We start from the raw sequence: 12,479 nt of genomic DNA on the forward strand, positions 1-12,479 counted from the left end.
ATGAATTTATTCAAATATATAAACGTTTGTTTATGTTTGATTTTCATAAGTCTTACATTTTTAAGCAGTTGGTATTTTTTTCATAATGACACCAGCAGATAAAGCTTGAGACCTTCCTTGAACTAATAAGTTGTTAGCTTATAGCTGAGCTCTATGTAGGATTCTTATTCTTTAATTTGCTAATGGCCTATCATAAGAACATAGGATTTGAACTGAGTCATACCGGCATTAATCCGTATCAGTGTTCAACTATGAATAGTTACCTCAAATAACATGCAGTGAGAAGATACAACTGTTCTTCCTAATATACTTTAAAAATAATTATATCTCAGAATGCTAGTAGCAATTGATGCCTCTATTAGTCATAAGTTAGTCCTTACCTTTTATTATTCTATTTGTGTTTCCTAAGATAACTGCGTCTGCTGTAGACAACAGTCACTCTCTTCTGTTGTATCAAATAAAGAGAAATAGGTACAGAGAATGATGGAGAAAAAATTGTATTCTTTATGCCAATAAAATATAATAAATGTATGGCTTGATCTACAAAAGCAGACATAGATAAAATTTTTAAGTATTTTTATATATTTGGTAGCTTTGGCATGATGTACTGGAAAAATACAGACTTCAAAGTCAGACAGGTCTAGGTTTAAATTCCAGCTCTGTCCTGTACTATCTTCATGACCTCTCTGCACTTCAACTTCACTGTGTAAAAAAAATTAATATTTATCTTGAAGGTCTTTTGTTAGAATTAAAAGTAATAAGGCTGGGCGCAGTGACTCATACCTGTAATCCTAGCACTTTGGGAGGCCAAAGCAGGTGGATTACTTAAGCCCTGAGCCCAGGAGTTCAAGCCCAGCCTGGACAACAGAGGGAGACCCTTGTCTCTAAAAAAAAAAAAAAAAAAAAGAAATTAGAGTTTTGTTTGGTTTTGGCAACATATAGGCAAAACTGTCATAGGGAACATGGTCTCGACCTGTACTTTCTGACAGTAGCCTCTAGCCACCTGGGGTTATTCATATTTACACATTTACATTAAAAACTCAGTTCCTCACTTGTACTAGCCACAGTTTATATGCTCAATAGCCACATGTGGCCAGTGGTTACCATATTGGATAGAGTGGATGGAGGTCATTTCCATCGTTGCAGAACATTCTGCGGGGCAGTGCAGGTCTAGACCTGGAGATTCTTTATAGGCTTTATTGATAATGTCACAAAGGTCATAAAATGTCTAGGATCAGGCAGCCCTTCCGGGTGCTGGGAATAAGATGATGCCTATTTCTGGGTCCCTTTCCCCACCAAGTCAATTGTCTTCCCGGTCCCTGCCCCTTTACCTCATTTTACAAAACACCAAGGCAAATTTTCCATCCTTAAGCCATCTGCTAGTAACCCGTCTTGTTTCAAGGTATCTGTTCATTAAGCCCAGTTGAGATAGCCTTTGGGAGCATAATGTAAAACCTTTTATGGGAATAACGGAGTTTCAAATTCAAAGTAATGACTGAGATGCCGCTCCTTATAGGATTTCAGGGGGAAAACTGGGGGTGAGGATTGCTATAAACTGAATGTTTGTGTCCTTCTAAAATTCATATGTTGAAACCTAAACTCCAAGGTGATTGTATTAAGAGGTAGACCCTTTGGGGATGATTCAGTCATGAGGGCTCTGCCCTCATGAATGGGATTATTGCCCTTATAAAAGAAGCCTTAGGGAGCTTTTCTGCCCCCTCTGCCATGTGAGGACAGACAGAAGTCACCAACCATATGGAATGGGCCCTCACTGGACAGTGAATATACTGGTGCCTTGACCTTGGACTTCCCAGTGTCCAGACCCACGAGCAATAAAATTCTGTTGTTTATAAATGACCCAGACTAAGGTGTTTTGAGGGTTTTTTTTGTTTTGTTTTGTTTTTGTTTTTGTTTGTTTTGTTTTGTTTTGTTTTTGAGATGGAGTCTCACTCTATCACCCAGGCTGGAGTGCAATGGCGTGATCTCAGCTCACTGCAACCTCCGCCTCCTGGGTTCAAGCAAATCTCCTGGCTCAGCCTCCTGAGTAGCTGGGATTACAGGCGTCTGCCAACATGCCTGGCTAATTTTGTATTTTTAGTAGAGACAGGGTTTCACCGTGTTTGTCAAGCTGGTCTCGAACCCTTGACCTCAGGTGATCCACACACCTCGGCCTCCCAAAGTGCTGGGATTACAGGTGTGAGCCACCATGCCTGGCCAAGTGTTTTGTTATAGCAGCCCTAACAAAGTAAGACAGGGATCTGCTTACTATTTGGGTGGCTATCCAGTTCCCTTAATGTCTGTGGCTAGTTCTGTTCTGGCTGACTGATTGGCTAGGTTAAAACAAAATATTTCTTAGAAGGATCATATTTTTGGAGATAGACAAACATGGCAGTTATATTAAAGTAGTATATTGTTTGGGGAGTTTTTGTTTATTTATTCAGCATGTACAATGCTAGTTCAGTCCATATACTAGTAGTGAATAATTAAACAATAAAACCTTGAGGTTCTACTGCTTGGTAAAGCATTTAATGATATTTGACTTGAGTGTCAGCCAATCATCAAGTGTTAATTGACTTACAGAAGTAAAGGGTCATAATCTGCTCAGATTCAATCAGAAAATGACTCTTTCTGACTGAAGTTGCTAAGTTTAAATGCTTCTATTGCCATAATAGGGCAGACATTTAAGTCAGAGAGAGAAATCCAAGGTCACCTAATAGAAGAGACTTTCCCATTGTGTGGCATGCATTTCAGAGGGATCCTTTGAGGAAATCAACCCCTATAAATACCCCTGGCAAAGACTGTATCTAAAACCAGCACCTTGAACATTTATAACACAAGAGACTGTTTTCTGCACTTAATACACAAGAGTGACAATCTCGGTATAAAACAGCCTGAGACCAGAATTGCACAGAAGACACATAAAAAAGATCAATAGAATTTGAATATGAGAGTTCTGATCAGACTAGAACAAAAACAATTCTATTTGTCACACCGAAGGGAGAAAGTTAACAAGTCAACATTCACTGGAAAGGAAGGATTATAAATTGGTGATGTTGCTAGTGATACTGCATTGGGATGGACCCTTCAACCAAGGAGATCAAGACAGCCAGAGCTCTAGATCAGCAATCTCAGTTCTTGTGATAGTGAGCAAAGAATTGCCAACTAACACCAAAATGCAAGCTCAAAGCAAAGTTTACTGAAGCACAGTAATGCACTCTCAGAGGGAGAGTGGGCTGATCTCTGCAAAGTGAAATCAGCCCCTTTTTACAGAGATCAGTGTGCTTTTACGGGGTTTATGGGGAGGAGTCGAGGCTTGGGCTGTGTTTCAGTGACAGGATGGTGTTATGTAATTGGTGGTTTATGGTTATATCACTGAAGTTAAACTGCGCATTTTTTTACCCATAATTCATTTAGGAAAGCTCACTCAAGGGGGCAAACACACATGTAAATTTTATTGTAATGACGTATAGTGAGGATGAAGTTACCTGGGGTTACAGCCCAGATGGACTGGGCATTCAAGACTTTAGGGGATTTTTATCTGTGCCCAGTTCTTCTTCCTCCAGGATGTGCTGGCCACAGACTTTACCACGAACTCCATCCATTAGGTTAGAGTTAGGGTGGTCTTGGGGGCTGAACATAGGTGGGTCAGGGCCTGTCTTAGTGACAGCCCTTCTGCTATCCTCTCTTACCCCTTCCCAGCTGCACCTAACAATATCTAACCACCTAACAATATCAGAATTCTTACTGTATATTAAAGATTGCTCAATTAAATTATTAATTGAATTTTATGATTAAATGTATACAGCTCATGATCTATAGTGTGAATTAGTCTTTTTCAATTATTTCTTTAAATCCTAGTTAACAGTTATCTCATATTCAAATATAAATAGATCTCCTATTCATCATTTCTAGTTATAGATAGATATTTGGGTTGGATACTTGGATTTGAGATTGTGTGCCCTAAATTGCAATGGAAATGGGCACTGTACCAAATATATCTTTTTTTTTTCTTTTTTGAGATGGAGTCTCACTCTGTTGCCCACGCTGGAGTGCAGTGGTGCAGTTTTGGCTCACTGCAAGCTCCACCTCCTGGGTTCATGCCATTCTCCTGCCTCAGCCTCCCAAGTAGCTGGGAGTACAAGTGCCCGCCACCTCGCCCAGCTAATTTTTTGTACTTTTAGCAGAGACAGGGTTTCACCGTATTAGCCAGGAAGGTCTTGATCTCCTAACCTCATGATCTGCCTGCCTCGGCCTCCCAAAATGCTGGGATTACAGGCGTGAGCCACCACGTCCGGCCCAAATATATCTTAATAGGGCTTGTTGCTGTTTCACCAGTAAATATATTGAATAAGCTGTTGGAGAGAATAGAGATGTGATACACTTCCAGAAGTTAGCAGTCTAGAGAAGGGGAGTTATACAGAAAGACTTGCCTACAATAAAAGTATTCTGGCTTTCTATAAGAACAGTAGCTGCTATTCTAAAGCAAATATATTTTGTGGAAAGCCAGTTTGTTAAGCAGCTAATTCACAAAAAGCCATTTCAGCAAAAATCAATTCACCGTGATCCACTGTTACATTACTGAGGGTTTTTCTTTTTGTTTTAGTTTCTCCTCAGCATCAGAGAGTCATCTCATCATGAATTTCTAAGCTCAGCTCAGTTGGATGTGAATTTCAAGTGGTTCAGTTGGTTTTAAATTTCAGACACTAGAAAACTTATCTTAAGGTACAATGGTGATGGGAGCAGCAGCCCATCTAGAGTGGCCACTGCCATGACACCGACTGTAGTGGGGAGGCACTGCCAGGGCAGGGCTGCGCACTCCAGGGAGCCAGCAGAAGCCTCCTGGGCATAGCTGCAGCTGCCCAAGCTCTGGCTGTAAACCTGGGCATCTCTGCCTGGGAAGGCCCCCCAAGCCCTGTAGTCTCAGGGGTGTCTGCTCCCACTGCCTGGCCTCTCCCTGCTCCTGGCACCCACTCTGATTTTGAAGCAAGTTTGGGCCCGAGCTTGGTTGCTGTTGCAGCCTGACCAGGAATGTGCACACCAAGGGCAGTGCTGACACGCCATCCCCCTGCCACCTCGGCCCCCTCTCGACTTTGGGCACTAATGAGCACAGGAGGGAGGCCAAGGGGGGCTGAGGGCAGCTTGGGACTGGCCTGCAGGTGCCCCTTGACATGAACAGCCTGGGCATCATGAATGGTAGCAGGAGGCAGAGAGGCTTCTGGACAGAAGGAGGTGGGTCCCCAGTGAAACTCCACCTTCAAGCTGGGGAGGACCTGAAGCCTGGGGGCCAGGCTGCCAGTCCCACAGACCAGAGTGGGAACTTGTGGTGCTTTTTCCAGGCCCACCTGTGGCTGCCCATAGACCAATCAGCATGCACTTCCTCCCCTCTAAAGACCATAAAAACCCCAGACTCAGCCAGACTTGGGAAGATGATGGGACAACCAGCTGCAGAGAGGAGCTACCCAGTGTTGGTGTCTTTGAGTTGTTCTGTCACTCAGTAAAGCTCTTCTTCGCCTTTCTCACCCTCCCCTTGTTCACGTACCTCATTCTTCCTGGATGCAGGACAAGAACTTGGAACCCTTCGAATGACAAGGCTAAAAGAGCTGTAACACAAACAGGGCTAAAACACTCCCCTTGCACATTGCGGGTGACAAAGAGAGAAGAGAGAACGAGAGAAGAGCTGTGGTCCTTCAGGGAGTCCAGAACTAAGAGCTCCCCACACCAGGGCTGTGACACCCCTTTTGGGGCTCTGCAGTTCCTGGTGTCTCCAAGCTTCTGGGCGCCATCATGTTCCCCAGTGCCAGCTGTGGAAGCTGCTTGTGGTACACCTGGTCCAGCTACAGCCTCACAGGGAGCCATTGCCCATGCTAGCACCTGGAGCTGCCTGCCCTGCTGCAGCTGGTGTGCCTGGCTATGTGCAATGGCCAGACCCCATGCTTGCTCACACACCCCTTGCCGCTCCACACCTGGCTCACCCTTGGCAGGCCTGGGGGATCCAGGCTGGTACCACGAGCTAAGTGCAGCCTGTCAGGCCAAGTGGTGGAATGAACCCAGATTGGCCCCAAGCAAAACTCAGGCAAAGGCACCACTGGCCACAGAGGTTTCCAGCTGGCAAAGCAACACCACAAGGATCCTGTAACAGTGGGACAGGATGAGCCCAACTTCACTGCAGCTTACTCTCTTCTTTATTTTTGAGAATTTATGTCCTATCCCAGTTATTTCCCATGCATTTGCTTCCACTTCTCAAAGCAAAGCACTAAAAGATCTGGTTTAAGATATCTGTCTGTCAGTATTCTTTGGGTTGATTGGTTAGCCAATTATTCAATGAACTGGCTTTTAGCAAATGGGTCATCCAGTGAGATGGCCTTAGTTAAATGATGACTTAGGGAATCGAATACAGTCAGTTTCACTTCTTTCTCATCTTGAAAGTGATGTATGGGCCATCACCAAGAATAATATAGATCACCCATGACTTGTTCACACCAGCACATTGATTTCCCCATACCCTGTTTCCTAAGTGTCAGTCAATCTCATACCAACTTCATGATTTTTGCAATATACTCTTAGTACCTATACTATTATGTATTTAATATTTTTCTTGAGTCTGACACACCTGTAATTTTTCATTCACTATTTTAAAGGGAACTTTCATACTGTTGTACTGAAAACTGCCAGACTATGCCACTCCAAAGTATGCCAGTGTGACATGAGGATTATTTTGAGCTGAAGGCACTTGAAAAAACAGTAGGTATGAGAAGGATCCTCTGATCTTCCCTTTTTCTTCCTAAAGGAAGACATAAATCCCCACATGGAAGATGTCCTTCATATACCACAAAGAAAGCAACATTCTTATCACTGGAAATGGGGAGTCAAAATTGAGACCAATCTGTAGAAACCTTGTTAAACTAATCCTTATCTTCCTAGTTACTTTTCCACCATAACTGACGCACCCAAGCCCCTTCCATTTGTCACACTTTCATAATTTACTCCTCTTTGTCCATTTCAATATATGTGTTCTACCCCAACTGCCTGTTTGGGTCTTATGAGGGCTTCTGTGTCATGTAAAACTTATTTTAAATAAATGTCTATGCATTTCTCCTGTTAATCTTTCTTTAGTCAATTCAATCCTCAAGCCCAGCCAAAACCCTGAAGGCAGAAGTACGATTCTGCCTCTCCTTCAGTACTGAGCAAAATATCTGTGCATTCATAAGTTTGACATACCAGTTATATATTTTTAAGTGCACATAAAAAATATTTAACTATTTGGATAAAAAATGTTCATCTTTGAACTACTTAAACTCATCTCCCATGTGAATATACACTGGGTAAACAGCTGGAATAAAGAAGTAAAGAACATGATCACATAACACCTTGCATAGCAGCTGTCTGCCCCACAGTAATATTTATCTGATCAATAGTTCTTGAGCACAGCTGCACCCTGCCTCTTCCCCAGGTCAAGTGAATAAGGATCCCTGGGAGAGTGGGACCCAGACATAAGATTTATAAAAGCTTCCAGTTGATTCTAATCACAAACAGAGTTGAGAATCACTGTGCTAAACCATATCATTCTGGTAAGTTCCATAAAGGCATGAACCTAGACAGCTTGTTTAATGCTCTATCCCCTGCCTTTAGAACAATAGCTGCCTGAGTCAGTGTTGAGCTAATTTATATTCTAAGAAGACTGGCAAAAAGGAGCCAATATCTCCATCCGGAGAGCAAACTAATCGCTTATAATTCTGCATTAAGGTGGAGATAAACTGCTAAGACAAAGAATAAGAGGGCTGTCCTAGAAGGCTGTGCTTGGAATGAAGGAGTTAGGAGTTTCTTTCAATTGTATCCTTTGATTTTTTTTATGTTTCCTTTTTGCTACTCTTCACTTTTGTGGTCCAAACAGGATGTTTGAGATCTAACCTCTGTCTCGAATTTTCTCTTTGTCCTGAAGCATAGTGGCTTAACTTTTAGCTGCCTCAATTCCCTCATTAAAAAAAGAAAAATCAAATCACTGAGCCAGTTAACAGATGTGTTAGCCTTCTATGCTGGAGTTATGCTCTACAAAAGGCCTGGTGAATAATAGCTTGCTTTAAAATTGTATCCAGTGCATGTATACGTTTTTAGGAAAGATTCAGAAAATAGCGTTCACAATAGAGAAACCCTCCCTCCCTTTCCCCTACACTACCCAGGCTGAGCATACTTGGAGGAACACAATGTGAGCTTTCATTGTGTTGGCAAGGATGTTTATAAATGTAAATGTGTGTGTGTTTACCCAAGTAATTTAAAAATAACTGAAGTGAACTAAGTAAGTGCATGCCGTACTTACCAAGAATATTAGGAAGCAAAGGTCCTTAAATATCTGAATTAGCTCTGACACTGATTCAGGAAAGAACTGGCTCACAACTCTTGCGTAAGACTTATGTAAGAGCTTTGATGTGGTGCCTGAACTATTCCAGTTATCTACAGCATGGGCAAAAAAGCAAAGTATGCTACATTGTTGATACTTGCTCAGTTCTTTTCATTTCAACAGCTTCTGTTGCTTAGAGAAGTAAAACATCCCTGATTCTTTTTTGAAAAAAATGCCGAGTATTTGCTACACATAGGTAGAAGTAAACTAAAAGAACAAAGCTATGGTATAGGCAGTAGGTAATTTAGAAATTAGGTAGAGATTTAAATTTATTCATATATAGACAGTAACAAGAGTTGTAATTTTGTGATAAAACTTGAAACTCCAAGGCCACATTCCACACTTAGGTGTTACAGATTTTCCCACATCTTATAAAATAGCTTCTCAAAATTTAGAGCACAATTCATCTTAATCATTATACGCTGAAAGTGATTTTTGTCAAATCTAATTTCCAGATATTTTGACCGAAATAGTAATGATGATCATACATGACTCAGATAGCCTGGTTTCTACCATAAGCTTCTGCTTGGTTCTCATTTAAAATACACACAGACACACACACACACACACACACACACACACACACTCCTCATGGGGCTATTTGATATAGAGAAAAGAAGAATTTTAGAGTCAAACCATTTAATATAAGTACAAATACCAGTACCATCACTTACTTGCTGTAAGATCCAAGAAAATTAATTACTCTGAGCTTATTTTCTCTATTGTAAGATGGGAATAATAATGTGTACCTCTTAGGGTGGTTGTGAGGATTTAGAATTAAATAATCAGCGTGTGTTAAGTGCCTACTATGTAACAGGCATGTTCTCAGCTCCTTAAAAAATTATTGAATCCTTATATTAAGAAGCAGGTATTATTGTTACCGGGGGTCCTGAGTTGGGATGGACCCTTCAGCCAAGGAGATCAACAGAGCTGGAGGTCTAGATCAGCAGTCTCGGTTTTTGTGATAGTGAGCAAACTAACACTAAAATGCAAGCTCGAAACAAAGCTTACTGAAGCACAGTTATACACTCTCAGAGGGAGGGCGGGCTAATCTCTGTGAAGTAAAATCGGCTCCTCTTTACAGAGCTCAGGGCTTTCATGGGGTTTGTGGGGAGGAGTAGAGCTTGGGCTGTGTTTGAGTGACAAGATGATGTTATTTGATTGGCATTTATAGTTATATCATTGAAATTAAACTGTGCATGTTTTTACCCATAATTCGTAATTCATTAAGGAAAGCCCACTCAGGGGGGCAAAACCACATGTACAGTTTATTATAATGACTGTATAATGAAGACAATGGGGAAAAGGCCTCAAAGGCATTTCAGTCACCTTCATGGTAGCCCCTTCCATTACAGGCCTGAAGGCCCAGGAAGAAAAAAATGGTTTCATGTGCCAGGCCCAGAGCCTCACTCTGTGCAGCCTTGGAACACTGCTACCTGCATTCCACCTACTCCAGCTCCAGCCATGGCTACAAGGGGCCCAGGTACAGCTTGGACAGCTGCTTCAGAGGCTGCAAGCTGGAAGCCTTAGTGGCTTCCATGTGGTCTTGAGCCTGTAGTTGCACAGAATGCAGGAGTTGAGGCGTAGGAGCCTCTACCTAGATTTTGGAAGATGTATGGAAAAGGCTGGATGTTCAGGCAGAAGCCTGTTACAGGGATGGGGCCTTCAGCCTAGAGAACCTCTACTAGGGCAGTGCAGATGGAAAATGTGGCGCTGGAGCCCCCACACAGAGTCCCCATTGGGGCACTGTCTAGTGGAGCTGTGAGAAGAGGGCTACCGTCCTCCAGACCCCAGAATGGTAGACCCCCAGCAGCTTGCACCCTCAGCCTGAAAAAGGCACAGGGACTCAATGCCAGTCTGTGAGAGCAGCTGCTGGGGATGAACTCAGGAAAGCCACAGGAGTGAAGCTGCCCAAGGTTTTGGGAGCCCACCCCTTGCACCAGTGTGCCCCAGATGTGGGACATGGAATCGAAGGAGATTATTTTGGAACTTTAAGATTGAATGAATGCTCTGCTGGGTTTCCGACTTGCCTGGGGCTTATAGCCCCCTTTCTTTTGGCCCATTTCTCCCTTTTGGAATGAGAATGTTCACCCAATGCCAACACCCCCATTGTGTCTTGGAAGTAACTAACTTGTTTTTGATTTTACAGGCTCATAGGCAGAAGGGATGTGCCTTGTCTCAGATGAGCCTTTGAAGTGGATTTTTGAGTGAATGCTGGCATGAGTTAAGACTTTAGGCAACTGTTTGAAAGGCATGATTGTATTTTGAAATGTGAGAAGGACATGAGATTTGGGAGGGGCCAGAGGCAGAATAATGTGGTTTGAATCTGTGTTCCCACCCAAATGCCATGTTGAAATGTAATCCCCAGTGTTGGAGGTGGGGCCTGGTGGGAGGTGACTGGATCATGGGGTTGGGTCCTTCCTGAATGGATTAGCACCATCCCCTCAGTGCTCTTCTCATGAGAGTGAGTTATTGTGAGTTCTGGTTGTTTAAATGTGTGTAGCCCTTCCCCTATCTCTCTCTCTTCCTCCTGCTCTGGCCATGTGAAGTGCCTGCTTCTTCTTCACCTTCACCATTATTGTAAGTTTCCTGAGGTCACCCCAGAAGCTGACGCCACCATGCTTTCTATACAGCCTGCAGAACCGTGAGCCAATTAAACCTCCTTTCTTTATAAATTACCCAGTCTCAGGTATTTCTTTATGGCAATGCGAGAACAGACTAATATACAACTGGAAATGACTATAATTATTCTCAAAAAGACAGGGTAAGTGCTCAATTTTTTGACTAAAACATTTCAGAGTAAGTGGTTGACATAATAGTAGCCTCTGGCTACTATTTTTTTCTTTCTTTCTTGTTTTTATAGTATCATGTGGACTCATGAATTCTTACTTATTCATTGGATTACAATCAATTGCAGTCATTATTGTTTTGAATAGTCATAAATTCGGCCAGTTGGAGGCCCTTCAAACTCACTGTGTCCTTTTTAATTTGTTCTACTTTTATTTTGAAAAAATTTCAAACTCACAGCAATGTTGTTAAAATAATACAAGACTCCTCATTTCCTCACCTGGTGGTTAAAGTTTTATGACATTTGATTTGTCATTCTCTCTCTATTTGTTGCTTTTTTTTCCCTTAAACCGTTTGAGTAAATTGTAGTTACAAAACCTTATTAACTAAATACTTCAGCGTTTCCCAAAACCAAAGTATTCTTTTATATAACCATAAAACAGCCACCAAATATGATAATCAATCATATAATATTATCATCACCTCCCATCTGCTTCATTCGATTTTTCACTCAGAAAGAAACTTAGTGCTCAGATCTTGATAGAAAGAAGGCAGCCTGAAATGTTACAATATGCATGTTAAAAATGAAATATCTGTTTCCTATGACATGTTTGTAATTCTAGCAATTTTCTCTAGAACTGGGACATTATTTCACCAAATATTCTTAGATTAAGGTCTTACTGATGAAGATAGTTGAGAGAAATCAGTCACAAATCTAGACCGTTATTTTTGTTTTTCTCCAGCAAAATGCATTCTTTTTCCATGTAAGGATATGGAGAACCACAAATAGTTATCAAGATTTACTTAAAAGCAAGAGTTAAAAAAGAAGACCTCTAAGCAAATGCAGGGCCTTGCTGACTTTAAAACAGATTTTAGTGTAGTTTTTTTATTTTTAGAGCTGCAAGTTTAATTCTTACATTAAGTTTTCGGCTATCATAAATGGCGCCACATCTTGGACTGTGCACAGAATAGCTGATTTGCAAACACCGGAAGTCTGGATGTTGGAAGTCTTCAAAAAAGTCTTTAGCTGTCTGAGGTCTAAAAATAAATCTGAATATTGGGCTTGTTTTTATCCTTTGACCTTAATCACAATTTTATTTTGTTTTATACCAACACATGCTGTTTTAGAAAAAGTTATTTTATTTAGTTTTTGAAAACTGTATTTTAAAATTTGAACTATGAGGTGGTTTGATTACTTATTAACGTATTCTTTTGAAATTCTTAAATCACAACTAATGCATATGTTACATTATTGTGAAATATTATGGCCAGGCGCAGTGGCTCACGCTTGTAATCC

General features: G+C 41.5%; 1 long non-coding RNA gene across 1 annotated transcript in view; it reads right to left on the reverse strand.

Annotated features, from left to right (window-relative positions):
- The window catches only part of LOC129487402 (uncharacterized), a 28,269-nt gene extending 18,825 nt beyond the window's left edge, over window positions 1-9,444 (reverse strand). Inside the window, exon 1 of the long non-coding RNA XR_008659312.1 lies at window positions 9,277-9,444. This is a non-coding gene — a long non-coding RNA (uncharacterized lncRNA). The remainder of the gene's footprint in view (window positions 1-9,276) is intronic.
- Window positions 9,445-12,479: the final 3,035 nt, after the last annotated feature.

This window comes from Symphalangus syndactylus, chromosome 1, assembly GCF_028878055.3.
Source record: "Symphalangus syndactylus isolate Jambi chromosome 1, NHGRI_mSymSyn1-v2.1_pri, whole genome shotgun sequence".
NCBI lineage: Eukaryota > Metazoa > Chordata > Mammalia > Primates > Hylobatidae > Symphalangus > Symphalangus syndactylus.